This window comes from Stenella coeruleoalba (assembly GCF_951394435.1).
Source record: "Stenella coeruleoalba genome assembly, chromosome: 2".
Lineage (NCBI taxonomy): Eukaryota > Metazoa > Chordata > Mammalia > Artiodactyla > Delphinidae > Stenella > Stenella coeruleoalba.
Window position 1 is genome coordinate 81,753,087 of NC_137147.1, and position 27,394 is coordinate 81,780,480.

Sequence of the window (27,394 nt, forward strand, 5' to 3'; positions counted from 1 at the left end):
GATGGCATGGACTTGAAATAAAGCACCCTTGTGTTTAAAAAAAAAAAAAAAAAAGGCTACTGTTCACTGCCTCCAACCTTATTTTTTTTTTCACGTAAAGTACGATAAAGGAGACCAAAAATCAGGGGCATGGAATGAAATAGCTGCTCGGTAATGTCGGCGGCCATCCCCTGATCATTACAGCCACATTCTAGTCTATGTTGCCATGTCTGAATTAAGAGCACTGCAGAGAAAAGTTGGAATCTAAACAGTCACTAATTCTTTTTTTTTTAATGTTTTACTTTTATTGATTGATTGTGGTAAGAACACTTAACATGAGATCTACCCTCTTAACAAAATTTGTAAGTGTACAGTACAACACTGCTGACTACAGGCATAGTGGATCTCTAGAACTTATCTTGTATAACTGAAACTTTATACCCACTGTACGGTAAACCTATTTTCCCTCCCCCCTAGTCCCTGGCAACCATTTTACTCTGTTTCTACGACGATTTCAGACACTTCATATAAGTGGAATCATGCTGTATTTGTCCTGCTGTGACTGACTTATTTCACTTAGTATAACGTCTTCCAGGTTCATCCATGTTGTCACCATGTGGCAGGATTTCCTTCTTTGAAAAAACTGAATAATATTCCACTGATCTTGACAATGATTTCTTATACATGACACCAAAAGCACAGGCAATTAAAGCAAGAATAGGTAAGTGGGGCTATAAAAATAAACTAAAGAAACCCCAATTCTTTCTTTTTTTTCTTGCGGTACGCGGGCCTCTCACTGTTGTGGCCTCTCCTGCTGTGGAGCACAGGCTCCGGACACACAGGCTCAGTGGCCATGGCTCACGGGCTCAGCCGCTCCTGCGGCATGTGGGATCTTCCCGGACTGGGGCATGAACCTGTGTCCCCTGCATTGGCAGGCTGACTCTCAACCACTGTGCCACCAGGGAAGCCCCAAGAAACCCCAATTCTTAACTAACTTAAGTAACACAAGTTAGAACTCTCTCTTGGTCTCTTCATCTAGGTTTTTGCATCCCTCTCTTTAAGAAGTTTCTGTCCAGGCCCCCTTAGTGTGGGTCTAGCGTACACATGGTGTACTGGCAGACATACCTCTCATGTCCTTTCTTTGCACTGATACTGCGAGTTGATATTTTCCGGTTGGCCCAGGTGCATCTCAATGCTCCAGGAAGTCTCTGCCAATGAATTAAAGATGCTTTATGAGTCCTAGTCCTCAGGGTGGGGGAGGGATGGGTTGGGAGTTTGGGATTAGCAGATGCAAACTATTACATATAGAAAGAATAAACAACAAGGTCCTACTGTATAGCACAGGGAACTATATTCATATTCTGAGATAAACCATAATGGAAAAGAATATAAAAAAGAATGTATGTATAACTGAGTCACTTTGCTATACAGCAGAAATTAACACAACACTGTAAATCAACTATACTTTAATGCAAAAATAATTAAGTCCTAGTCTCCTTGCAAGGAACCTTTTAAAACTTTATTTCTTTTTAAAGCTGCCTCTTTTTGAGCGTCAGCATGATCTGGCATCTGGTCTAATCTTAAGGTCACACCCTAGAAGAGTAAGAAAGGATTTTTATTGCTAGCTATCAAATTGTGGAATCTCTATTGTCAGAGAATAATTCTTTTTAAAAGGTAAAATTGTGACTCTTGGGCTTCCCTGGTGGCGCAGTGGTTGAGAGTCCGTCTGCCAATGCAGGGGACACAGGTTCGTGCCCTGGTCCGGGAAGATCCCACATGCCGCGGAGCGGCTGGGCCCGTGAGCCATGGCCACTGAGCCTGCGCGTCCGGACCCTGTGCTCCGCAACGGGAGAGGCCACAACAGTGAGAGGTCCGCGTACCGCAAAAAAAAAAAAAAAAAAAAAGTGACTCTCATACAAATTGAATACACATCAAATATTCACTCATGAATATTGAGAGAACTAGTAAGCTATTACAACTAGCTCAAAGGCAAAGCTGAAGTCCAGTTCTTTATATAGGCAATCAGAAATGCTGGTTTACATTGCTGCTAGATGAAAAAACAGCCTGTCCCACACGGTGGAAATCAGTTTTATTTTTCACAGGACAAAATTCGTTTGGTTTTTCATGAACAGGAATCATTTGCATCGCTCTCAGCTCTCCATGAGTTAAAGTCTGTCTCTACAGAGTTGCACAATTGTTGAAGACCGAGAAAGGCACAGACCGCTAATGAATCAGACAATCCTGGGAGGGTCCTCCAGACAATATCTTGCATTTCACTGAAAGGATACTCGATAATCTTTTTGCTCATTTCAAAGTTTTTTGCCGTTTTTCTTGACCCTGCTTTGTGCTTAAACATGCAGGGATGCTAAACATCCTTTGAAATCATGGCAGGAAATCCCCTCTTGCTACATTATTATGTAGTTGAAAACCAGTTAAAATGAGCATTAAGTTCTCCTTGAAACTGGTACTTGCTCTGACTCTCCTGCCTCTTGTCCACTTGACCCGGCCACTGAGACCTAGTGCTAGTGACTGGACCCCAGGAGGTGGTTCTGTCTTGCTTTCCCCCACCACCCAGGACCTTCTCAGGGAGTTCGTGAAAAAGAGCTCAAGGATGAAGAGGGAGAACAAGGCGGAACTCGAGTCTTGATTAGAACTCAAGTCTTCTGATCCCTAACTTAGCCCAATTTCTTAGAAAAGAAGTAGCACTAGGGGGAATGCAGGGGGGCAAACCTCGTGTGTGCATGTGTGCGTGTGTGTTTGTGTGTGTGTGTGTGTGTGTGTGTTGACAAAGACTCTCTCTTTGACCAAACTTTCATCAGGTATCTCTCTCTGAGCCCCTTTCGCGAAGTGTTGACCTTGTCCTGTCTTGGGCCTATTTGGTGCAATTTTAGCAAGAATCCTGCTGAGTCAGTTAAGCAAGAACGCCCCCCCTACCCTTGATATCTGATCAAGAGCCTCATCCCCCATCTTTGATGTCTAAGTCTTTGGCCTGCCTTCCCAGGTAAGAATCTTGTTAGACCAGTTTAGCAAGAATACCCCTACCTTTGATGTCTCCTCTTAGTAATTTTCCATCCACTGGACCCTCCTGGACTCAGTCCCTACTGGCCCTGAGCACAACAGAACCCAGCAGCCCATTTTACCCTACTGAGAATGCAGGGGGAGGAGGCAGGGTAGCTCCCAATCAGGTCCATGCTCCATTTCTAGGTGGCATCTCAGCTTCCCAGCCCTGCTCTTTCCCTTCATCTCCATGAGGGGGACACCAGGACACAGATTCCGGGAGGAAAAGGTAACACCAGCTCTGCCACTCACTACACTAGCTGCATAGGGAATTTACTTTACCTTTCTCTCCCTCAGTTTTCTAGTCTGTAAAATGGACATAATAAGAGTACCTATCTCATAACATTGTCATGTGAGTTTATTAATATTGTATTTATGAAATATAAACATTAATATTTATAAAGCAGTTATGTACATTTCACATATATGTTTGATTTTGTTATTATTTAAATAACTATTAGGTAAAAGTGTTACCTTAACCTTTAAGAGAAATGTCATTTCTAATCTAGGTAGAGTGATATAAATGGTAAAAAGGGCATTACAAGCAGCTGAGAAGGGGAGTCATTTGAGTAGGGGTGCTTTTTTCTGCTCTGGGTGGTTAAATTCTGCAAGAAAGCATCCTTCACTCTGTAATGTCTAGCAAGTTAACTTTGCTCTCGCTCTGAGCAAGCGAGAGAGAGATAAAAGACATGGTAACGGGCTGGACTTCCCAGAAGGGTGACTCAGCAGTGCTCAGGGTTGGCCGTAAAGTATCAGCCAAACGATGGAGGGGGCAGCCCTCAGTCAGCCGGCTCCCCAAGAGGAACCATGCAGGAGCGCACTGTCTTGCTGGGGAACATAGGCTTCAGGGCCCTGGAGATAGTGGAGGCATGGAAGGTGCAGTGGTGGCTGGAATCCTCTCTCCATCTCCCAGCGGGCACTCAGGAAGGCGCTAACTCATCTCACTCTTGAGAAGCCCTCTTAGAAGGAATACATTCCCTGTTTCTGGGGGGCAGGTTGGACTACTGAGGAAGTGATGTCTGCAGCCTGTGGGCCAGAGAAGGGGCTGCCCTCTGGGGCACGTTGTCTTAAACACTGAGGCTGTTTCCTGGAAGAACCGCTCTGATGGTACAGAAGAAACCTTAGAGATGAGAACATGAGTCGGAGAAAAGTTCTGGGAGCACTAAGCCATGTTGGATCATGTGAGAAGGAAAACACGTTACAGAAAGTGGCCAGTCTCCTAAACCCTCCCTCGGCCCCAGGTGAGGACAAAGACTAGAAAAAACATCTTAAAATATGACTGCTTTTGGGAATGGCCACAGGCGAGGAAGCTCGTGCGTTTCCCCAAGTGGGAAATGTGTTCAGTAAATTGGCAACTTGGATCAATGAATTTAATCCGGATGTAAAAGAGGTAGGGCCAAGCAGTCTCAAAATTAATTCTTTCAAGGGAAGTTGCTTTGGTAGATAACTGGGGAGCTCCGGCCACTGATAAGAAGGTGTGAGAAAGTAGTTTAATAATGAAAGGCTCACTCTGTGCAGTGGATGTTGGTTGCTTAATGAACAGTCCCTTTCTCCTTAATGCTGCCATCATTGTTCCCAGCAACCACAGGGTGGTTGCTTTCATCTTCATAGAAGATGCTGATCTCCAGAAAGACAATTTTCCCAGGGGATTAAAGAAAGTTCTCTTTAGGGGGAAAGCCACAAGATGAGGAAGGAAAGGAGAACCATCTCAACTCCACACAGCTCTGAAACTGACTTAGATAAACGAAAAGTATGTAGGGGGAGAGAAAAAATGAAGAGAGAAGGCTACCTGGAGTTTCCGTAGGCCACCTTGAAGTTGGAGATAGAAACTCTATTTCTATATTAATCAGCCCTCTTAATGCCTACTTCAAATCTTTCAAGTTTCATCTCCCTTTATATGCCTCCTAACAGCACACTGCATGTCCAAGAAGCTTCCTTAGAATTAGTATCACTTCTAGAAATTTGTTTGGGTCTAAGAAACTGAGGATCAAGCAAAACGGAATGAGGCATAATGTTTTAGTTAATTTACTTATGTCACTGAATGATTGTTTTTAACAGTCTAAAACATTTTCCAAAGAATAGTCCACTGTATGATATTAATAAATAACAGGGCTTCCCTGGTGGCGCAGTGGTTGAGGGTCTGCCTGCTGATGCAGGGGACACGGGTTTGTGCCCCGGTCCGGGAGGATCCCACGTGCCGCGGAGCGGCTGGGCCCGTGAGCCATGGCCGCTGAGCCTGCGCATCGGAGCCTGTGCTCCGCAACGGGAGAGGTCACAAGAGTGAGAGGCCCACGTACCGCAAAAAATAAATAAATAAATAAAAATAAATAAATAAATAGATAAATAACATACCCAAGAAGAATTTGATGGTCAAATAGGTTTGAGGCTTACAGGGTTAATATGAATTACATAGATTTCTTTGTGTACAATTGCTCCGAGCCTTTAATAAACTAATGTATATTATAAATCAAGATGGGCTACTTGGTAAGCAGTAATTCCCAAGCATATTCTCAAAGCATAATGACACAACAGTGATTTAAGGAACACATCTTAAGACACGCCGATTATTTCTCAGCCAGGTGATTTCACTATTTGGAAGGTTCCTTCTATAGTTTTCACCATGAGCACACACCACAGGGAGACATCATGGGGCAGTGAAATGACAGGTCAGTCAGGAGACCTGGGTTCTAGAGTCCTTCTAGTTCTTCTCACTAGCAGCAGCAATAGTAGTAATTTGCTTGGCCTCAACCTTATCATCTGGAAAATTGGAGAACAGAGGCTTTACTTTGTTTGCAGGGCAATAGTTGGGAATCAAATGAAAATTTTGAAATAACACAAACATAAGTTGGTGGCTATTGTTACGCCTGGGCTGAGAAATACCTTATCTTGTTTGGATGAAGCCGCAGGGCAGCATTGCCTCCTTCTGTTCTTTATCTACTCTTTACAGAATCAACAAAAGTCAGAATGCCTGTTTTGTATAAGGCTCTGTTTACAGGGATTCTAGAAGAACTATCTGGGGTTCATAGCAATCCTCTGGAAATGCTTAAATTCCCTGGCTGGGTACGGTGCAATCACTTAGGGATATCGTGTAAATGCATAAACTCACTCTGGCTGTCTGGACAAGCTCAGTCTGACAGTCCTTTTTGCCTGTTATTTATGCTCATTAATGAATGACTTCCTTGTTAAATGGGCCAGTGGAGCAAAACCTATGCCTTCAGGAGCAGAATTTGCTGTCGGGCATATCTGCCTATTGCTTCTGTGAATTCTATTTTCTTCCTTTAAGACCTTCCCAAAGATAAAAGCTAGCATTGGTTTGGGTCACTTTAGAATAGCCCTGGACATTTTCAGACTGGGAATTATCCACCTTTGTTGTCTAAGGGTGTTATCAAACCCACACTGGAAGAGGATGTGCTTCCAGAGACATTTCAGTTTGGCAATTGTTGAAGCATATGTTTTTGGGTTTTTTTAAAATAAATTTATTTGTTATTTATTCATTTTTGGCTGTGTTGGGTCTTTGTTGCTGCATGCGGGCTTTCTCTAGTTGTGGCGAGCGGGGGCTACTCTTGCGGTGCGTGGGCTTTTCATTGCAGTGGCTTCTCTTGTTGCAGTGCACTGGCTCTGGGCACATGGGCTTCAGTAGTTGTGGCTCGCAGGCTCTAGAGCGCAGGCTCAGTAGTTGTGGCGCACGGGCTTAGGTGCTCCGCGGCATGTGGGATCTTCCTGGACCAGGGCTCGAACCCGTGTCCCCTGCATTGGCAGGCAGATTCTTAACCCCTGCGCCACCAGGGAAGACCCGAAGCATATGTTCTTGAAATAGGTGGGTCAGGCAAACAAACTAAGTTGGGAGTCAAGGGCATAGCATACTAGAATACCAGAGCAAACATGGTTTAGTACAGCTTGAATAATAATGCCATTCATAGCAATTACTCTGTACCAGGCACAAAGTAATGCACTATACACTTCCCATGGATTAACTCCTTTAAATCTCATCATAGCACGATGGGGATGCCTGATTCTACATAGGAGGCAAGCAGCAAATTTACAATGCCTACTCCAGGTTTCTGTTTCCAACCATAGTAAGTGATGTCCCGATATAATGTACATATCTGGCAATTTATCTATACTACCCATAGTTCTGGGGTGACCCTCCTGGCTATAGTTGATTGGTTCCTGGATAGATACCTGACTCAAAGGCAGCCAATTCATTGGATAGTCATATACCCTCAAGAATCTGAATTGGGAGTCATAGAGATATGAGTCTCTGTAAAAGCGCTAGGGATGAGGCAGCCGTTTTGTATCACGTGCCAGTAGCTGAGAAAGTAGAAGGAGCTCTTCTACTGAGCGAGGCAGAGAAGAAAAGAGCCACATGATGCTAAGAAATGGAAAGACTGGTTAAACACTCCAACTCTCGGGTCTGACAGGCTAGGGTTCTAACCTGGACTCTGTTATTTGTGAAATGGACAAATTACCTAACTGCTCTAGGACTCAATTTCCTCATCTTTAAAGAAGTAGGATGGTATCGCCGTCAGGTGAATTGCCCAGCACAGTGTCTGGCACAGGATAAGCACTCACAAAAGAATAGCTATTAGCATTATTATTACTACTTCTGATGGCTTTTCAGTGCTCCTAAGGCTTGACTTTACCTAATTCCCTTTTCTAAGATTCCGTCATCTCTGTGTCCTTATCATAACCCTCCTTCTACTAGAATGAGACTTGATGGAAATGCATCAGTTGTCACACAGCACAGTGATAACTAACCCTCTCCTTCACTTTTTAAAAATAGACTTTATTTTTACAGAAAATTTGAGAAGGCACGGAGATTTCCCATATACTCCCACCCCACACGTGCACAGCCTCCCCCATTACCAACCTCCTCCGAAGTGGGACATTTGTTACAAGTGATGAACCACTGTCAACACATCGTTATCGCCCAAAGTCCAGAGTTTACATTAAGGTTCACTCCTGGTGTTTTTCATTCTATGGGTTTGGACAAGTTAATAATGACATGTATCCATCATTATAGTATCATACAGAGTAGTTTCACTGCTCTAAGAACCCTCTGTGCTCCACCTAGTCATCCTTCCCTCCCCACAACCCCTTGCAACCCCTGATCTTTTTACTGTCTCTATGGTTTCGCTTTTTCCAAAATGTCATATAGGTGGAATCACATAGTATGAAGCCTTTTCAGATCGGTTTCTTTAACTTATTAATATGCTTTTGAGCTTCCTCCATGTCTTTTCATGGCTTAATATCTTATTTCTTTTTAGCACTGAATAATATTCCATTGTTCAGACATACCATGGTTTATTTACCCATTCACCTACTGAAGGGCATCTTGGTTGCTTCCAAGATTCGGTAATTATGAATAAAGCGGATATAAATATCCATGATTGGGTTTTTGTGTGGCCATAAATTTTCAGCTTATTTCAGTAAACACCAAGTAGTACCACTGCTGGATCGTGTGCTAAGAGTATGTTTAGTTTTGAAGGAAATTTCCAAACTGTCTCCCAAAGTGGCTGTACCATTTTGCATTCCCACCAGCACTGAATGAGAGTTCCTGTTAATTTATATCTTCATTTGGCATTGTCAGTGCTCTGGATTTAGCCACAACCCTTCCCTTTTAAGACCAGCTCTTTACGGCATGGTCTGGGGCATGTATAGGATTTGTTCTTCATAGAATCACAACAAAAGGAAGACATATATGACAATATAAACATTCACTTTCCCACCATTCCATCTCCTTCTCCCCTCATCAGGTGTGGCAATCTAGCATGAACAATTTATTATATCTTCACCATGTACTGCACTGAACTGTGTGTGTGTGTGTGTGTGTGAGTGAGTGGGGAGCCCTGCTCCTGGACAGAGGAGCTGATGCATTGGTAGGAAAAAAAAAGGTAGCAAACTCCAAACAGTAAAAACCCTTATGACAGTATATAGCAAATACGACACGGTTCTTTAGAGACCAGTGACTCTTAAATGAGGGTCTACAGGTACATAAAAAAACAAACCAACCCAAACCCAAACGCAAACCAAAAAGACAGATTTCCCATCCTGACTCCCCAAATTTCAAGTTCAGACAGTCTGAGGATGGTGATGGTAAATATTTAAAGAGCTCCTCAGAGAGTTTTGTTTTGCCCCAGATTTCAGAACCACCCCAAGGATTACAAGTACAGTTAGAATTTCTGGAGTTCAGAGTTGTCAAGGATGCCTTGATAGGAGGTTGAAAGTTAGAGCTGAATCTTAGAAGGTACGAGATAGAGAAACAAAAGGGGGAAACATTCCAGAAAAGGAGGAGCATATGCAGGGGATTTGGAATCTCCATGGTTTCTGTTAAGGGGTGGGAGGTGGGTGAAGTAACAAGACCTATGAAACAGGAGCCGTAGGTCCAAAAGGGAGAACCGCTGAGGCGAAGTATCATGCTTACATTCTGCATCTACATTTGCAGAGTCAGCATCATCTTGGCCTATTTTTGCAGCAGTCTTTCACAAGGTGGGTGGAGCAGTACTCCTGCTGGTCCTGGTGGTAAAGCTAGGTAACCTCTAGTTAGCTCTGAGGAGGTCTCATTTCTACTCCTAGTCTCCGCTGTTAGTGCCATAGAGCATAACCAGCCCCAAGTGAGACGAGAGGACCAGTGGTGTTTGCTTAAGTGCCACCTCATCTTTGCAGGGAAGTTCTGGATCGGCTGCTTCAAGACACCTGGAAAAGTCGCTTCGGTCCAACATGAGCGCAGCCTCGGGCTTGGCGATGGTCTCCAGGAAGTTGGCAGCTCAGCTGGCTCATGACTTGGTTGTGTGACTGAACCCTCTTCTACAGGAAAGGTTTATGGAGGATAGAGCAGTCTTAGCTCAGGAAGGCTTCTGAGAAACTAGAACGACGTTAACAGAAATATTGGCCATGTGTCTCTGCTATATATAGCTCCACAGTGAACACAGGCCTGCCAGCTTCCTTCTTCCCAGGAACCAGCAACCTGTGCACTGATCTGATGTGGAGTCTGTCTTTTCTGAGATATCTCTTCCTCTGGGACCTGGCCTCCCACAACTTTGCCCCATGTGCTCTTCTCTGTGTTATCCCAGAGTCTAGACACGGTCTGTCAACTCTTCCCTTGTCGGGTCTTGCCTATCCTGTGTCCTTTGATGTCAAGCCAAGACTGAATCTATGCAGAATGAATCCTACAGCAAATATAGCAAAAGCTATAGCAAATTCCATAGTGTTTGGGGCTGTGACTGCTCTCTGAATCAAAATATCGAGGGCCCAAGGACTTACATTGTCAACCATGACTGGAATGTCTGATACCCACTGCCCTTTGCGGCCATATGAACACAGAGCTTCTGGAGACATCCTACCTCAGCTGAAGTCCCATGGTGAAAATTTCTTGCTTTGTGATATGGAGGGAGGGGAGAAATGGCTTTTGAGTAGAGGGCCTTCCAGGCCCTATAGACCTTAGGTCATCCTCTGTGAGGAGACTCTTGTTGCCAATGACTTTGATGGGTAGTGTTTGTCAGCACTGACAGATTCAGACTCAGGTACTCTTCACCTCCAATGTTCAGGTACAAGCTGCCTTACTGTCACTGTCCTCCCCACCTCACACAGTCCTCACACAAAGGACTGCAACAGAACTTCAGTGAGCCATACTCTCTTATTAGAAGTGAAGACAAGAACATTCGCTGTGTGAGCACTCTTTTTTTTCTCCCTCTCTGTGTGCACAGACCTGACGTCATTGCTGGGGAGCCCTGGGCTGGGTGTGTACTCAGGTGACTCATGAGGAAGAAACATTCCTCTGGGGAGCATCACCTTTCTCAGAAAGCATAAAATAGTCACCAGTATTAGACTTACAGGACACTTACCAGGCCTTTTTTTTTTTTTTTTTTTTTTTGCGGTACGTGGGCTTCTCACTGTTGTGGCGTCTCCCGTTGCGGAGCACAGGCTCCAGGGCCATGGTTCACGGGCCCAGCCGCTCCGTGGCATGTGGGATCCTCCTGGACCGGGGCACGAACCCGTGTCCCCTGCATCGGCAGACGGACTCTCAACCACTGCGCCACCAGGGAAGCCCACCAGGCCTTTTTTGAATAAACTGTGTCACTGAATGAGTGAGTCCACATTAGTAGAACAAGTCAGAGTTCTCCAGAAGTTATTTGTGGCAACTGTTTATTAGTGTGACGGACCTCCATGTTAAGGAGTGAAGAATCTCACTGTGCCATTCACTGGGCCACATCTCTGAGGGGCCCAGCACAGATGGGACCTCTGAGGGGTATTCCATGAGATGCTACAAAGGCATATGAGTTCCTTGAAGTGCCATGAAGGTGAAGGCCTTATCTGTCTTGTTCATCATGGTGTCCTCAGTGCCTGTAGTGGTTGCTCAATAAACCCATGTTGGATGAATGAACTGATTGTCTTTGATGGACCAAGTATGGCGCTAGTAGTGTGAGTTGGCTAAGATATGGGTGCTGTCCTTGAAGAGTTCTCAGGCTATGTATGGCAAATAGTAGGAGAAAAAAACAATACATAATATAGTAATCGATGTATATAAAGGTCCCAAGGGAGTCCAAGGAGTGAGTTAATTGTGTTGGGGGGCATGCAGGTGGATCAGGGCTTTATGCAAGAGGCAGACTTGAAAGGGACATGTGAAAAAGGTTGAGAAACATGTGAAAGATTGAGAAACATTAAACAGTCAGAAAGACTTCATGCTTCACCAAAGGAATGGGAGATGAGATGGCTCTTGAAGCGTGTGTGGGGGAGAGAAGAACAACGTAAGCATGCTATTGCTGAGGAACTCTCCGTAAAAGGGAGGGGCACATCTCTGTGAAGGGACATTAGAAAGCATGTGTTACAGGATGTTACGATGGGACCGTTCTTGCCTCTGTTTTGACTGAGGCGCCAACTTGATAATTATCAGCTGTCAAAGAGAGTAAGGAACAAAAGGTGCCACCTGCACACCCTCTGTAGATTTATGGAAGAAGTAACCCTGAGGATGCGCTTCACGTCTCCCAACCCCCTCAGCCAGATCAAGGACTTTTCAGGGCAAGCCTGCCGTAAGTGTCACCCCATGTCCTGTGGACTAGATGAAGGCCACTTGGGAGACAGATGAGATGGAGCCATCTTGGCTCCTGTCCAAAAGAGGTCCTGTCTTGAGAGGAGAGGAGAAACTCCATCAAAAGGGGCCAGAGATGCACTGCCCAATGCCCAGGGGACGAGGAAGGAGCTGCAAGCGGCTACCAAGAATACAGACGTATTTACCAGGTCAAAGGGGCTGCGGGGGAGATGAGCCTAGCAGGGGACCCATGAAGAGCTACAAAAACACTTCATGAGAGAAAGAGTTCACCTGCTCAGGGACACCAACACTAGCAAGTGCCAGGCCCAGAGAACACAGCTACCCAGTCAAGGAAGTCCTGCCCGATCCCCACCGCTCTCCCCACTCCTCCTCTCTGTTAGGTATGATGGTGAGGGAGTGAGGAAGATCATGAAGTGGAAGGCTGAAGTGTCAACCCTCCTCCCCCACTGTGGGCTCCCAGCCTGAGACAGACCTGAGGAGAGGGGATTCAATAGTAAATTGAGTTCAGCCTCTTGATTAGTACACAGGACTGGACATTATCATGACCAAAGTGAGAATGTCTTTGTGGCTTAAAGTGGCTCTAATACTGTTCTATTACCTAGGAGTGAGCAAAAATGCCACAATACTTGCCAAGGTTTTTAACTAGGGGCAGGAAAAGTTAACCCCCGGAAGAACCATTATGGGACAATGGGAAACACCTACACTGTTGGTGGGAATGTAAATTGGTGCAGTCACTATGGAGAACAGTATGAAGATTCCTTAAAAAACTAAAAATAGAACTATCGTATGATCCAGCAATCCCACTCCTAGGCATATATCTGGACAAAACTCTGATTCGAAAAGATACGTACACCCCGATGTTCACAGCAGCACAATTTACAAGAGCCAAGACATGGAAACAACCTAAATGTCCATCAACAGATGAATGGATAAAGAAGATGTGGTATATATACACAATGGAATATTACACAGCCATAAAAAAGAATGAAAAAATGCCATTTGCAGCAACATGGATGGACCTAGAGATTATCATGTTAAGTGAAGTAAGTCAGATAAAGACAAATATCATGTGATTATCACTTATATGTGGAATCTAAAAAAATGATACAAATGAACTTACTTACAAAACAGAAACAGACTCACAGACACAGAAAACAAACTTATGGTTACCAAAGGGGAAAGGAGGTGCAAGGGATAAATTAGGAGTCTGGGATAAGTAGACACAAACTACTGTATATAAAATAGATAAACAACAAGGTCCTACTGTATAGCACAGGGAACTATATTCAATATCTTATAATAACCTATAATGGAAGAGAATCTGCAAAATTATATATCTATATCTGTATATATCTGAATCACTTTGCTCTACACCAGAAACTAACACAATGTTGTAAATCAACTATACTTCAACAACAACAAAAAAAAGAGAGAGAGAGAGAGAGACAATGGGAGACAAAACCAATTCTGAATACATTATGAGTGAGATTATTCAACATGCTGATTACATATGCAAATGGTGCTTGGCACGCAGCAAGTGTTCAATAAATACCTTTTTACTGAGTAACGTCCACAAGGTTTAATGAATGCTCCAGAACTCTCTACATGGAGACATAGAAGTCACAAGACTTTGACTTTCACAAGTCAAAGTCAAACCTAGATGTTGTATTTCGGGTTGCTATGAACTCTTTAAGGGTTGTTAACTATCTGACCTCACACAAAAAGTCATGATTACAGAGGGACATCAGTGACCTCACGGCACTCTGAATGGAGTATCCAGGGAGCCAAAGTCCATAGATGATGTCTCTTTGTAGAAGACAACTAAAGACCAATGACTCCTGCTTTTCTTTGTCCATAGAAAACACACAAAAGTTGTTTTAAATCTCTTCACAAGTGAGGATAGAATGCTACCTTAGGATTGGCTTGAACATGCTTACTTTGCCATTGATAGAAGATAAGAGGATAAGGCCTTCTCTGAGGTTTCAGCAAAGGAGAATATGGCGACATGGCTCATCAATTCGTCCTGCCCTCCTCCCACACTGCTTTCTTCTATCCTGCAGAGGCTGGAAGTCTAAAAACTACATTTTCTCAACTCTCTCCAAGCTAGGCTTCCTGAAGTGATTCAAATTTGACCAATTAGTGGCACTCATGTAGATCTGGAGGACAGACATGGGTCATGAGGCATGCTTCTGCTGATTCTGAGGGCCAAAAAGCATGTGGGGGCAATTGGCCTTTCCAGAGTCTACTACTTTCATGGGTGATGAGAGGCAGAGTGTGGGGCATTCATTCATACTGCAGCAGGTGTGTTGTGACCTGGAGCTGGGTGATGAGAGGCAGAGTATGGGGCATTCATTCATACTGCAGCAGGTGTGTTGTGACCTGGAGCTGGCAGCAGTGGAGGATTCCAGGTCTTGGCGCCTTCCTGGTTGCTGTGGCAGTGGTGTAGTTCTGATGCAGGTAGCTTCCTCGTTGTAGAAGAGGCAGCAGCTCCCTTGATGGGCTGGTTCTGCAGTGTGCTTCAGGAGTCTTTCCTGACAGCTCAACCTAGAGTCTGTTCCTTCCCGTCCCAGTGATTCCATAAGGCATTTAATAAATCCCTTCCTACTTAAACTAGTTAGAAAGGATTATGTTCTCTACCACTGAACCCCAATGGATGCAGCATGGCATGTAAAGAAAAATATAGAAAAAAATCAAAATATGTCTGAGAAGCTAAACACAGGGAGGAACAAGGGTAAGGAAGAACTGTTTTATCTAGAAGCGGTGGGTAACATTTATCCCTTCATCCATTTATTCATTCATTCCATATTTTTTGAGGGCTTCCATATCCCAGACACTGGGAGCAGCAAGCCATTCACTGGGGGTAAAAAAATGGGATCCCGTATTCATGGTGCTCAAGGTCTCATGGATTATTCTTCTTTTTCTCCTCTATTCTCTCTCTCTATCTGGGTGAGAACATTGACTTACACTTCTTTTCATTTAGTGATCAGATAGTTGAGTGACTTGCTTAATCAAAGAATTTGGTTCCTAGAGAGCTAAGAGCTCCAGGAGCAAAGATTTACCCTCAACTGTCCAGCCATAAACAGTAGCGATTGAGTTTTTCCTATCCGGTACACCAGTGATTAACTAACAAATAGAACCTACAGTTAATCTGTTATCTTAAGATCAGGGTTTACTCCCTACACATGCAGAACAAGGTTCTACCGTCTATCAGGACAGTAGATTCTCCTCTAAGTTCTTTTACGTCAGGATGATGCGAGTGTTTGGCAGCTGTGGAGATGTGTTGCTCAGACCTCCCTTTAAGAGAGAACCTGCCATGAGGCATTGCTTTTAGGGCAGGTTCCTTTGGGATCTGCCTCAGCTTTGGAACCCATTAAGCACCACTCAGGTGGCCCCGCCATGACTGAGCTCAGGGGGACAAGGGCCAGTCATTTCTTCTCTGTCAGCAATCTTTGCCCCCAAACATTCTACCCAATCCTCTCTTCTGTTCCTTTCCTGTCGGGTGTCAGACCTCCATCATTGTCTGAAGACTTTCCCGACCTACTCCTGCCCTCTTTCCTCTTTCTCTTTCACAGGTCTTACCTCCAGTAAATCTCCTGGACTCTTAACTCTGTCTAGGCATCTGCTTCCTGGAGTACACAACCAGCCCACTGTGCAACAATGCCTTTTCTTTTCGGAGGTTTACCCACGTACTTCTCACTGAAGAGCTTTCCCACTTGCTTTTGTCTCTCTTTTTCTCTGAATGAAGGCTTCCATATCTGAGGCTCTAGTTATTCTAATGTAGGCCCACCTCAATCCCAGCAGTAAAGGAGGTGATAAGGGACCTTTGGAAGTAATCAGAGTAAAACAAATAAATTAGAGGAAATATTGGGTAACTGGCATTTGGCTCAAAAACATCCCTGACCCTGGTACACCTTGGGAGAGTCCTGGGCTGCCCTTCATGGAGCCAGATCTTCTGTTGTGACGAGAACAGTCACCAGTGGACACGGGTGTACAGCCTCCCCTCCAGCATGTGCTATTGGACTTGTTTGCACAGTGAAAATAAATGACCGAGTGGGAACGCCCTGCCCAACATCAGTACCCTTAGCGAGCTGCTTTTTCTTCAAGGTCCAACTCATCTGTCTCCTTTGTGAAGATTTTTCTGCTCTCCCAGGGAGCATGGCCCAGTCCTTAGGTGCTCCTACTGCCAGGTGGACGCAGTTCCCACGGTGCATGGGGATTATCTGAACACATGACTCCTCTCTGGCTAGGCTGGGAATCTTAAGGGAGGGATGGTGTCTGTCTCAGGCATCTTAATATCCCCCTCACAGGTGTGGACCTGACACTTTGTAGGCGTCCAATAAATGTTGGGTGAGTGGACAGTGCCTGCCTGTCTGGAATAAGGCAATGGGCTAGACACTTGCTAGGAAGTTCTTTGGCCTGTGATTTCAGTCCCAGGCTCAGCCCCAGGGTATTCCTGTACATCTGGCTGGTTCAGGAGGATTGGCCCTTGTTCACAGCATGGTGAAGAGTAAAGAGAAGAGGTAGGAGGCCAGGCTCAGCTCCTCGCTGGGCTTCAGTTTCCTTATTTATAAATCAGGAGATCTGGTTAGATAGCCTGTAAAGACTTTCTAGCACCATGGCTCCAGGTTTCTATGTCTGAGGACACATCGCTATGTCATCTGCCAGCCTGTTTGCTTCCAAGGAGGATGTGTCTGACCTGGAGATGACACCTCCCTCACTGTGACATGAATATCCTCCATACCTGCTTGCTCAGGCCAGGGAGGGAGAGGCTCTTCTGCCTATAGCAAGGAGCTGTCATTTGTGTTCAGAACTGAAGGGTCATAAAGAGGAAGAACAAACGTGTTGGGCACCTACTATGCCTGCTGCTTTCACAAATGTTATCTAGTTTTAGCTCAGTTTACAACAACTCTGCAAAGTTAATAAGTTCCCTCATTTTAAAGGTGAAGAAATGAGACTCAGTGGTTTAAAAGAAATTGCCTTAGATCACACAGCTAGTGAACTAGCAGAGGTGGGATTTCAAGCCAGGTGTCCAGACCTCTAGTCTGACCCTCCTCCTGCTGTGATTCCAGGCAGATGGCAGATGTGAATAAAGGCATGGAGAGTGTTGGGGAATTAGGGAGTGGTGCAGGTGGAGGGTGGAAAGCAGAGGGTTTAAAGGGGAATGGGGTGAGACAAGGCTGGCATGCTAGAGTGGGCAGGCACAGCAGCCAGGGACAGTGAACTTGTTGTAACTGTGTGCACCAGGGAACCATGGACAGTTCTGAGGACAGATATGACATGCACAGAATTGTGTGTTATGAAGGTTAACCTGGCTTTGGAGTAAAGTATGGATTGGATGGGGAAAGATGAGAGACTTCTTAGAGAGGCTATGGAAACAGTCTTCCTCCATGATCCGTCATTCAACAGACAGAGTGCTTCTATGTACAAACCCCTGAGCTCCACACTGAAAGATGCAGAGATGAAATAGATGTGAGGCCTGCCCTCAAGGAACTTATTATCTCATAGAAGTGATATATTACCAGGAGGACTATGTGCTCTTAACAGATGTTAGTGCTAAGGAGGTACAGCCACATCCCTGCCTTTGCAGTTTCCCATTAGATGAACCCCCTCATTTTAAAGGGGTCAGAAGTGAGTTTTTGGATAGCTCTGTGTACCAAAAAAGTGGGTTTCCTTTCCTCCTGTTTGTTTGGATGTCTGAGTGTCCACCTCTCAGTATAAAAACAAGTTGTGACTCACTGACTTTTCTTCTTCTCCTTTAAGCCTCCACTCTCCTTCTTGTGTGGGTCAAGGTGTCAGAGACTGCGCTCTGGTCAGTGTTTGGACTGCAGTGCAGAGCTCCCTTCCCTCCCATCTCCACCTGGAATTAAGGATCCTCCTTACTGGTTCCTCCCCCCCTTCTCCACCGAGGCCAGCACTTCTTAAATCTCCAGGTGCCCTTAGGTCACTACTGGCCTTGAATCCCTTGATCTCAGGAGATGTGGAGTGGCTCTTACTTGTGTTTCGCCTTTGGCTTAACTCATCTAAGGCCTGCTACTTCGCAGGTGGCCCCCGCATTACAGCTGGGCCTCACCTTCAGTCGCCCACTGCGTGCTTAACTAACAGTTCTTGGATGTTTAAATAACAGTTTTAGGAGGGACACTCCTAACTTTCAAATAGATCTCCTTTGAGTGGGACATAAAGGCAATAAAGGAATAGAGGCAATAATAAAGGACATAAAGGCAATAGAGGAACTGACACGTTATTCTTTTATTTTTCCCTTTTTCTTCTTCTCCTTTTGTACGTTTAAACCTTTCCTCTGTGCCCAGGAGAGCTGAGAGATGGAACAGGAGTCAGGGGTGTTTTATTTGCTCATCAAAATTTTATAGAACGCCCTATGCCAGACATCTTCCTCTTTGGGAGTCCAGCTCCTCAGCAAGGAGCTGCCCCTGGTTAGACTGGTGCCCATGCCATTAGCCCTGAGCGGCTGAGAATCATTCTTTCTTTTCCTTTAGAAGCCTCCCTCTTTTCCCAACAGCCAACTGCACACAGCAGCTACTAGGGAGGAAACCCTATGGAAAATGAACGCTGAAGCAGAGAGGAATTCCAAACTAAAAATAAACAACAGATCTTTACCTGGCTCTATACCCCGGCTGTTGCCCTTGTCATTGACTTTTCCTTATTGAAAACTACTCAGGGACCTGAGGAAACATTTGTGCTAATACTGATATGATTGCACTTATCACTACCTGGCTCAGCGTCATTAAATATTTACGGAGTTCCACACAGTGCGAGGTGCTCTGTTGCACTTAGTTCTATGTGGAGACTTTCACAAAATCCTCAAAATCACAATGTGGAGGAGGAAGAGCTCTGAGAATCAGAAGGGCTGGGTTCTGGCCTCACTTGTGCCACTTTGCCTCAGTCTCTATATTTTCAGAAGGGGCTGGAAAACTGAGTTTGTACTTCTGGTTTGAGATTCGGCGATCCTGACCTCACCACTTTCTTTTCACATTCTATTATCACTGTTTTTTCCTTCTTTATTTAACCATCTTTTCTCCTTGTCTCCCTTCTCTCTCTCTCCCCCCTCCCCTTTTCAGCCCAGCTTACCATCAACGCTGTTGCCTTAGTTTATAAGGAACCGCTTCTGCAATAGTCTTACAAAAACACAACTGTCATTCCAAGCTCTGGAACTGAGTCCCTTTTCTCTTACCAATACTTGAGCAAGTGGGCATTAGCACTGAGCCCCCAATCTACTTGTTTTCCTCTTAGCTGTGAACTTTGAAAAAGGATTTGGGGGAAACAAACGAAGGCAGAAATAAGCTATGTTTTGCTAGATCCTTCTGTTCTCCAGGCCTCTCTCCTTGTCATGTAGTTTACCTGGGCTGTTTGTTGCAACTTCTACCCAACAGAGGAGAAAGATAAGCTTGTGATGACCAAAGGTCATTTATTAAGTTTTTAATTGATTTCTAATCAATTGGACCAATTGGGGTTTAGGGTCAGGACCCTGGAAGATTAAGGAAGGAAATGGAATGTCTCACAATACCTATTTCTAGGTATAAAAGAACCTCCAGGAAAATTTTATTCTAAAAAGACAGACATCCAGGGCAATAGTCTACTCTGTGAAGGCTTCAATTAAGATGTATTTGTTTGGAGTGGAACCACAGGGGCTGGGAGGATGACTGGCTGTACTTCCCTGATGCTAGGAGGATAGCAAGGGCAGGGCCGCTCCACAGGGCCCTGCAGCACTAAGAGCCCACCTAGTGCTAACTGCCATTTCCTCTCACCCAGATTGTCGCATTAGCCTCCTAAACCTGTCTCCCTGCTTCTGCTCTTCTCTCCAATCTGTTTCTCACACAGCAGCCAGAACCTCCTTGTAAAAATGCAAATCAAGTTGCGTCACCTACTGCATGAAACTGTCCGGTGGCTTTCCACTGCATTTAGGATATAATGTGAGCACGTCACATTCTTACTCTGGTCTGGTTCTTATATTCCTACTCTGTGTACAGAGCCCTTTGAAGCCTTGGCCTTCTCCACCTCTCCAGCCTCAGCTAGGGCTCCCTTTCCCTTATGGAATGTGCTCCAGGCACAATGGCCTTTCTTCTGTCCCTTGAGCATGTAGAGCATGTCCCTGCCTCAGGGCCTTTGCACTTGCATCCTTAGCCACTCTGACCTCATTTCTTTGAACGGCTGCTTCCTTCCCAAACTTCTGGTCTCAGCTTAATGACACACCCACTCTGAGACCTTCTCTGACCTCCTATCTAAATGAACTTAGGAAGTCTCTCACAATTATATTGCCCTATTTTATCTTCTTTATAGTCCTATTGCTTCCTAAAATTATTGTATTTAGTTAATGATTCACTAATTTATCGACTGTTTCCTAACACTAGACTGGAAGCCTCAGAGAGTAGGCTTGTAGCTGCACGGTACGCTGATATATATGCAGATATAAGTTCCTGGAACATAGTAAGTCCAGAATAAATAGTTTTGGTTGGTGTTGATAAATGATGAGACTTAATCCATTCTCCCACCCCTCCCCTCGTATTGACATGCTCTGTGGATGGGACATACCTTTCCTTTGTAAAGTGGGTTGAAGTGTCTGTTGACCTTGGAGGAAGGGCCGGTCCAGGACACACATTAGCACACTTTTCAAGCACTTAGTTTTAGGCAGGGCTCATGCACAGCACCTAACATCACCCAAGAGGGGCAGCATGATGGTCTCCAAAGATGGCCACCACCAATTCCTTCTCTCCTTGTATATACATGCCACTTCACTCATCAAGAGGTGGAAACCATTTCCCCGCTCCTTGAATCTAATCAGTCTCATGATTTGTTTTGACTAATAAGTAGAATGCAGCAGAAGTGATATCCTGGGACTTTTAAGCCCAGGCCCTAATAGAATTGGCAGCATCTTTTTCTTCCTTTTTGGAAGCCAGCTTCCATGTAAGAAGGCCAATACCCTGAGAATTCAATGCTTTGAGAAAGCCTGATCTATCCATGTAGAGAAGCCCCAGGGAAGAGCACTGAGGCACCAGATATATGAGCGAAAACTTGGACCTTGCAGTCCAGTCCGTGAAAGCAGCCCACGCCACTTGAGGCAGAATCTACCAACTAAGCCAAGTCAACCTACGGAATCATGAGAGATAAATCATTAGTGTTTCAAGACACAGTAAATTTGGGGGAGGTTTTTTTATGCCGCAGACAACTAATGTTAGCTAAATCCTGAGACGTGAAGAAATTTTGAGCTTCTCAAGCTTTAATCTGCAGATAAATCATGAGGGCACATTGTTAAAAGGCTGCTTCTGATTCTGTAGGTCTGGGGTGGGGTGAAGATTCCACATTTCTCACTAGCTCCTAAATGATGCCCATACCAATGACAGCGTGCACGGACTATACTTTTAGTATAGTCCATGCCAGTCCAACTGGCAAGGCCAGTTCCCAGCCTCCAGGAAGTTCCATACCTAAATAATCTTGGAAAACCTCAGGTTTTCCCCATGTATATTTGAGGAAAGACTATTATGAAAAGGGTTCTGGTCAAATAAGTTCGGGAAAAACCACCTACTCCATTCTGCAACTGGAGACTCACAACATATATTAGCTATTCAAAGCTCTTAGAGCTCCTCCAGTAGAGAAATCTGTTCAAATCTATTTAGCACAATATTTTCTGAGTACCTATTGATGATACCTATTAATGTCTTAGAGAACTAGCGTCCTGTGGGACATACTTGGAGAAGCACAAAACCACCCTGTGTTTTTGTTTTTTTAAATTAACTCAGCCGGTTTCTCATTGTCCCTCAATAATGAATACTTATGTTACATAGCTTTGCAATCTGGAATCTTTTTTCCTTAGATCTAACCTAATTCCTTACCCCTTGCTGCAGTGTAAGAAGTCTCTATTCATTTCTCATAGAACAAGAGGACAATGCATGTCCCTGTTATCTAGCCCTTTCTGTCCTTGAAGGTCTCTCCTCCTTGTCAAAGTCCCTGATCTTCCAGTTCTTTCAGTTTTTCTTTCCATTTCCCAGCACTTTTTCCAAGTTCTACCTCTTCACCAGTGGAGTGACCTTAGATTAGCTTCTTGGTATCTCAAAGTATAAATATGCCCATTTGTAAAATGAAGCTACATCTAGTTCGGGGGTGAGTATTAAATGAATCAAGCTCTGGGAAGCACTTAGCATAAGGCCTGCAAGTCTTAATCACTCGATAAATGTCAGCTCTTATCGTCATTCTTCTGGGTCTGAGCCTCATCTCTAATAGCCCTAACTCTCCAGTGCTATGGGTATTCATGTCCCACTGAGGCTGGGAGGAGGTAAGAGACTGGGGGGACATGTGGTTGATTGAAACTCATCTAATTCCACAGTCTGATTTGAGCTGCTATTCTTAGCTGCCTTCACACTAAATCTTTCCCCCGGTACTGCTGAGCAGCTTTGGAAAGTTCAGGCTAAAGTTAGATTCTGAATCTGTGTCTCTGGAAGTCCACCCACTCCTCGTCTCTGGAAGCTGTTCTTTGAGGCTGACACTGGCATTTCAAGGGTTATCTGCTATTTTTTACATTTTAATCATCTCTTTGCTGAAACAAGTCACAAATCGCCCTCCAGAAGCCAGCCTCGATACTGGTAGGTTGTGCACTGAAACATGGTCTGAAAAACATCACGTCTCCCGTTTACCCGTTTATTCCAGAGATTCCCTGTAAATCGGGTTGAATTCCTTGCTTCTCTTGTTCCTCACTTGCTTAGGAGAGAGCAGGCAGCTTTTCATCCATATTAAAAACCTATCGCACTTTTCTTTTCATTGGCTACTCTCTCCTGACATTTGCAGACCCCACTAATAGCATCACACTGTAAGTCTCTGCTCCTATAAAAGATGCACAGGGTAACTCAAGCTGTCCTTAGTTCTCTCTTCCTTGGCCTTATAAGGAAGTAGCTCTGGTCACAAGGCAAACTTCCTTTTCCATGAAGTAGGAGAAAAACCTGTTGGATTTTGTTTGCGTTCAAGCCTGATATGATTTCTTAGTATGTGCAGATATGACGTAGCTATTACTGTATTTCTTTGCGGCCACAGATTGCTGTCCTTCACATAGGCTAGAACCCAAGCCAGGACAGAGGACAGCATGTGCTGTACTTGAATGCAGTGATTCAGCTTTTCTCTGTAAGGGACATCAAGGCTAGTATTTCCAATTAACTTAGAGATGGAGGAGAACCCGACACAATAACAGCTAGGGTTTAACGTTACTAATGTGCCATGCACTGTGCTAACCAAACACTTTGCCTATAATCTCTTCTGTTTCCTTTTTTACAGAAGATATGTAGGAACCCAAGGCTTAAAGCAAGTGACATGACTTGTCCTAGGTCACAGAGCCACTCAGTGGAAGATCAGAGATTCAAACCAGAGCCTGGGGAGCTCCAGAACCTCACTCCTGTCCACTACAAATGGGAAGTTCCCTTGGAAAGCCAGTTGGGGCTGTTCCGGGGGGGCCAGTGCAGAGTTATGGACTTGGGCCGTAGGGCTGCAGGGCCCTCTTGAGGCCACTTAGCCCATTTACATGACTCCAGAGAGCGTATCACGTGGCCAGTCCACTAAGACATGGTGGCTCCTTTTTGTAAACAGCTGTGACTTAAGTCATTCCACAGCAGAGCCTGACAGATCTGTTGGGTTTCACGACCCTTAGAAAGGAAACGTCAGCCTGAGGTTTCTGACTATTCGCATTGGAAAAAAAATCTGTGTGCTGAAACTCAAACCACTGTTATTTTCTTTAGCTTCCCACGGATAGGAAATGAATCCAAAGAAGTTGCAACTTGAAACGGGAGTGCACATATGGTGCTAGTCTTAGGACTACTGGTGATCCAACGAAACTTTTCATTACCAGTCTCATTATAAATTTTGCTTATTACATGGATTATAAAGTAAAAAGTAGCAATGACTTTGATTTGAAGGTGGTTTAGTCCTGTTTATTATTATTATTATTATTAATGGCCTTGCTCCTTAAAGTGTGTCTCAAGGACCGGCAGCAGCACCTGGGAGCATGTTATCAATGCAGTCTCTCAGCACCCCCTGCCCGCCTAGAACTGTGGAATCAGAATCTGCATATTGTTTTTAACATCTTTTTTGGAGTATAATTGCTTTACAATGGTGTGTTAGTTTCTGCTGTATACATATACATATATCTCAATATCTCCTCCCTCTTGTCTCCCTCCTACCCTCCCTATCCCACCCCTCTAGGTGGTCACAAAGCACCCAGCTGATCTCCCTGTGCTATGCGGCTGCTTCCCACTCACTAGCTCTTTTACATTTCGTAGTATATATATGTCAATGTTACTCTCTCACTTCGTCCCAGCTTAACCTTCCCCCTCCCCATGTCCTCAAGTTCATTCTCTACGTCTGCATCTTTATTCCTGTCCTGCCCCTAGGTTCTTCAGAAACTTTTTTTTTCTTTTTTTAGATTCCATATATATGTGTTAGCATACGGTATTTGTTTTTCTCTTTCTGACTTACTTCACTCTGTATGACAGACTCTAGGTCCATCCACCTCACTACAAATAACTCAATTTCCTTTCTTTTTATGGCTGAGTAATATTCCATTGTATATATGTGCCACATCTTCTTTATGCATTCATCTGTCAATGGACACTTAGATTGCTTCCATGTCCTGGCTATTGTAAATAGTGCTGCAATGAACATTGTGGTACATGACTCTTTTTGAATTATGGTTTTCTCAGGGTATATGCCCAGTAGTGGGATTGCTGGGTCATATGGTAGTTCTATATTTACTTTTTTAAGGAACCTCTGTACTGTTCTCCATAGTGGCTGTATCAGTTTACATTCCCACCAACAGTGCAAGAGGGTTCCCTTTTCTCCCCACCCTCTCCAGCATTTATTGTTTGTAGATTTTTTGATGATGGCCATTCTGACTGGTGTGAGGTGACAGCTCATTGTAGTTTTGATTTGCATTTCTCTAATGATTAACGATGTTGAACATTCTTTCATGTGTTTGTTGGCAGTCTGTATATCTTCTTTGGAGAAATGTTTATTTAGGTCTTTTGCCCATTTTTGGATTGGGTTGTTTGTTTTTTTGATACTGAGCTGCATGAGCTGCTTGTAAATTTTGGAGATTAATCCTTTGTCAGTTGCTTCATTTGCATATATTTTCTCCCATTCTGAGGGTTGTCTTTTCTTCTTGTTTATGTTTTTCTTTGCTGTGCAAAAGCTTTTAAGTTTCATTAGCTTCGACTGCTGCTGCCCCCATCTCAGCATCACCCTCTCACGAAAAAGCCAGAATCTGCATTTTAACAGCATCCCGAGCTTATCCATCTGCATAGAAAGTTCGAGAGGCACTACTTTATGGGACTTAAAGCTTGAAGACAGGGTACAGATGGCTTAGGTGTTAAGGCAATTGTTCACAGCGTTGGCTGCACCTTAGGGTCACCTGGGGAACTTTAGAACGTGTTAAAGACTGGGCCTCACTGCTCGAGATTCTGCCATCACTTTATCCGGGGTGGGTCTGAGCATGGGCATATTGTAAAGTTTTCTGGGTGATTCTAGTGTGTCATCAGGGCTCAGCACCACTGCCCGTGGAAAAGCAGAGTCCTCGCTCTGTGTCCGCCATCATGAAGGCGTGGATTGGTATGAGGACACGGGGTCTCTCTTCTGAACTCTGTAACTAAGGCAGCATGGCTGTAGACGAGGCTCAGGGAAGGACAACAGAATAAATATTGAAGCACACAATCAAGCCCTATCACGTGTAGATATTTTTTTGAGAAGGGGAGCCATGGGGACTATGTTTAGACAGAATCAGGGTTTGGAAAAATGCACCTCTAACTCAGTGGAAAGATGTTTATGGGGAAGATTTAATGTCCTTCATCCAAGATTTTAGCATCTTTCATTCAGCACATGTGCCTGTTTTAAAGTCGTCAGATTTAGCAAATATAAGATATAGGATACTCAGTTAAATTTGAATCTCAGCTGAGCAAAGAGTTATTGTTTAGTATATTTCTAGTATGCAATATTTTGGACATACTTACATTAAAAAATTATTCGCTGTTTATCTGCAACTCAAACTTAACTGGGGTCCTGTATTTTATCTGGCAACACTAGCCTGTTTAGAACAGGGAATCTCAATGCTTCAGGACACCATGCATATCAAAAAAGATGCCCTTGGTGATCGTGAGGGTGAGCATCTGTGTGTGTGTGTGTGTGCGCGCACGTGTGTGTAAAGGGTACTGAAGGGCTGGGGTTGCTTGGTGTTGGGAGTGAGGAGAGAAGGGCAAAAGTTTCAATAACAGTAAGGAGAATTCTCCCAGCATGTCAGGAAAAAATTCACCCAGAAGTTACAGACTAAAAAAAAACTGAAGAAGCCTTCATAAAGGAAACTTTCTCCCATGAGAAAGTTTTTGGTGTGTAAAATTATCGAAGGGATACATGCTTGTTGAATTTTCCAACGGTTTAGACAGGTGTGGAAAGGAAAACAAAAGTATCACAGCCCTTCGATATCACCCCTAGAAGTTACCGCTCTTAACTTTGACTTCTGTGCCTCCCAGAAATTTCTTGGGCATGGGTTAACATCTGTGTACATGAATTATTTAATTTCAAAGAAAATTTAAAATTTTACACACTTCTGCAAGTTGCTCTTATTTTCACTTAACAGTACATCTTAGATATCTTTTCATATATGCATATATACACTTACCTCATTTTTTAAAAGAACTATATTATAGTTTAGTTAATATTAGAAATATTTAAATTTATTATTTCTTTAAAGGACACTTAAAAGTACTTTCTCTCTGCAGAGCTTGGCATAAGTGGTTGCTTCCCCTCACTCACTATTTAATTCATCATCATTACTTGGTAAAAGTTCAAATATCATCAGCCCAGAGGGGCCTCCCCTGCTGCCCTGTAGCAAAAATAGCTTTGTGCCTACCCACACCCTCAGTTTTCCTAACAAATTACCCTGGGTTATTTTTTTTTTTTTAGTGGTGTTTTTCTCAATCGGAAATGACCTTATATTTTGGTTTGTTGGTTTGTCTATTTCGACCTGTCTTTCCTCACTATCCTATAAGCCTGAGAGCAGATATTGTCTAGTTTGTGGCTGTCTCCCCACCACTGACAATGTTGCAAAATATACAGCAGGTGCACAAAACGCATCTGTTAGTAGATAAAAGATTGAATGATTGAATTGAGCATACTGTGGCCTATGTAGAGCTAAAAAAGGGATAGCCAAGAAGCATATGATTTATGGAATAGGGAGCAACAGATGGCAAGAACTGTAACTCAAGGATGCTGTTTTAAGAGAGAGATAAAATCAACTCTATGGGAGCCCACTGAAGGGAGCAAATCATATAC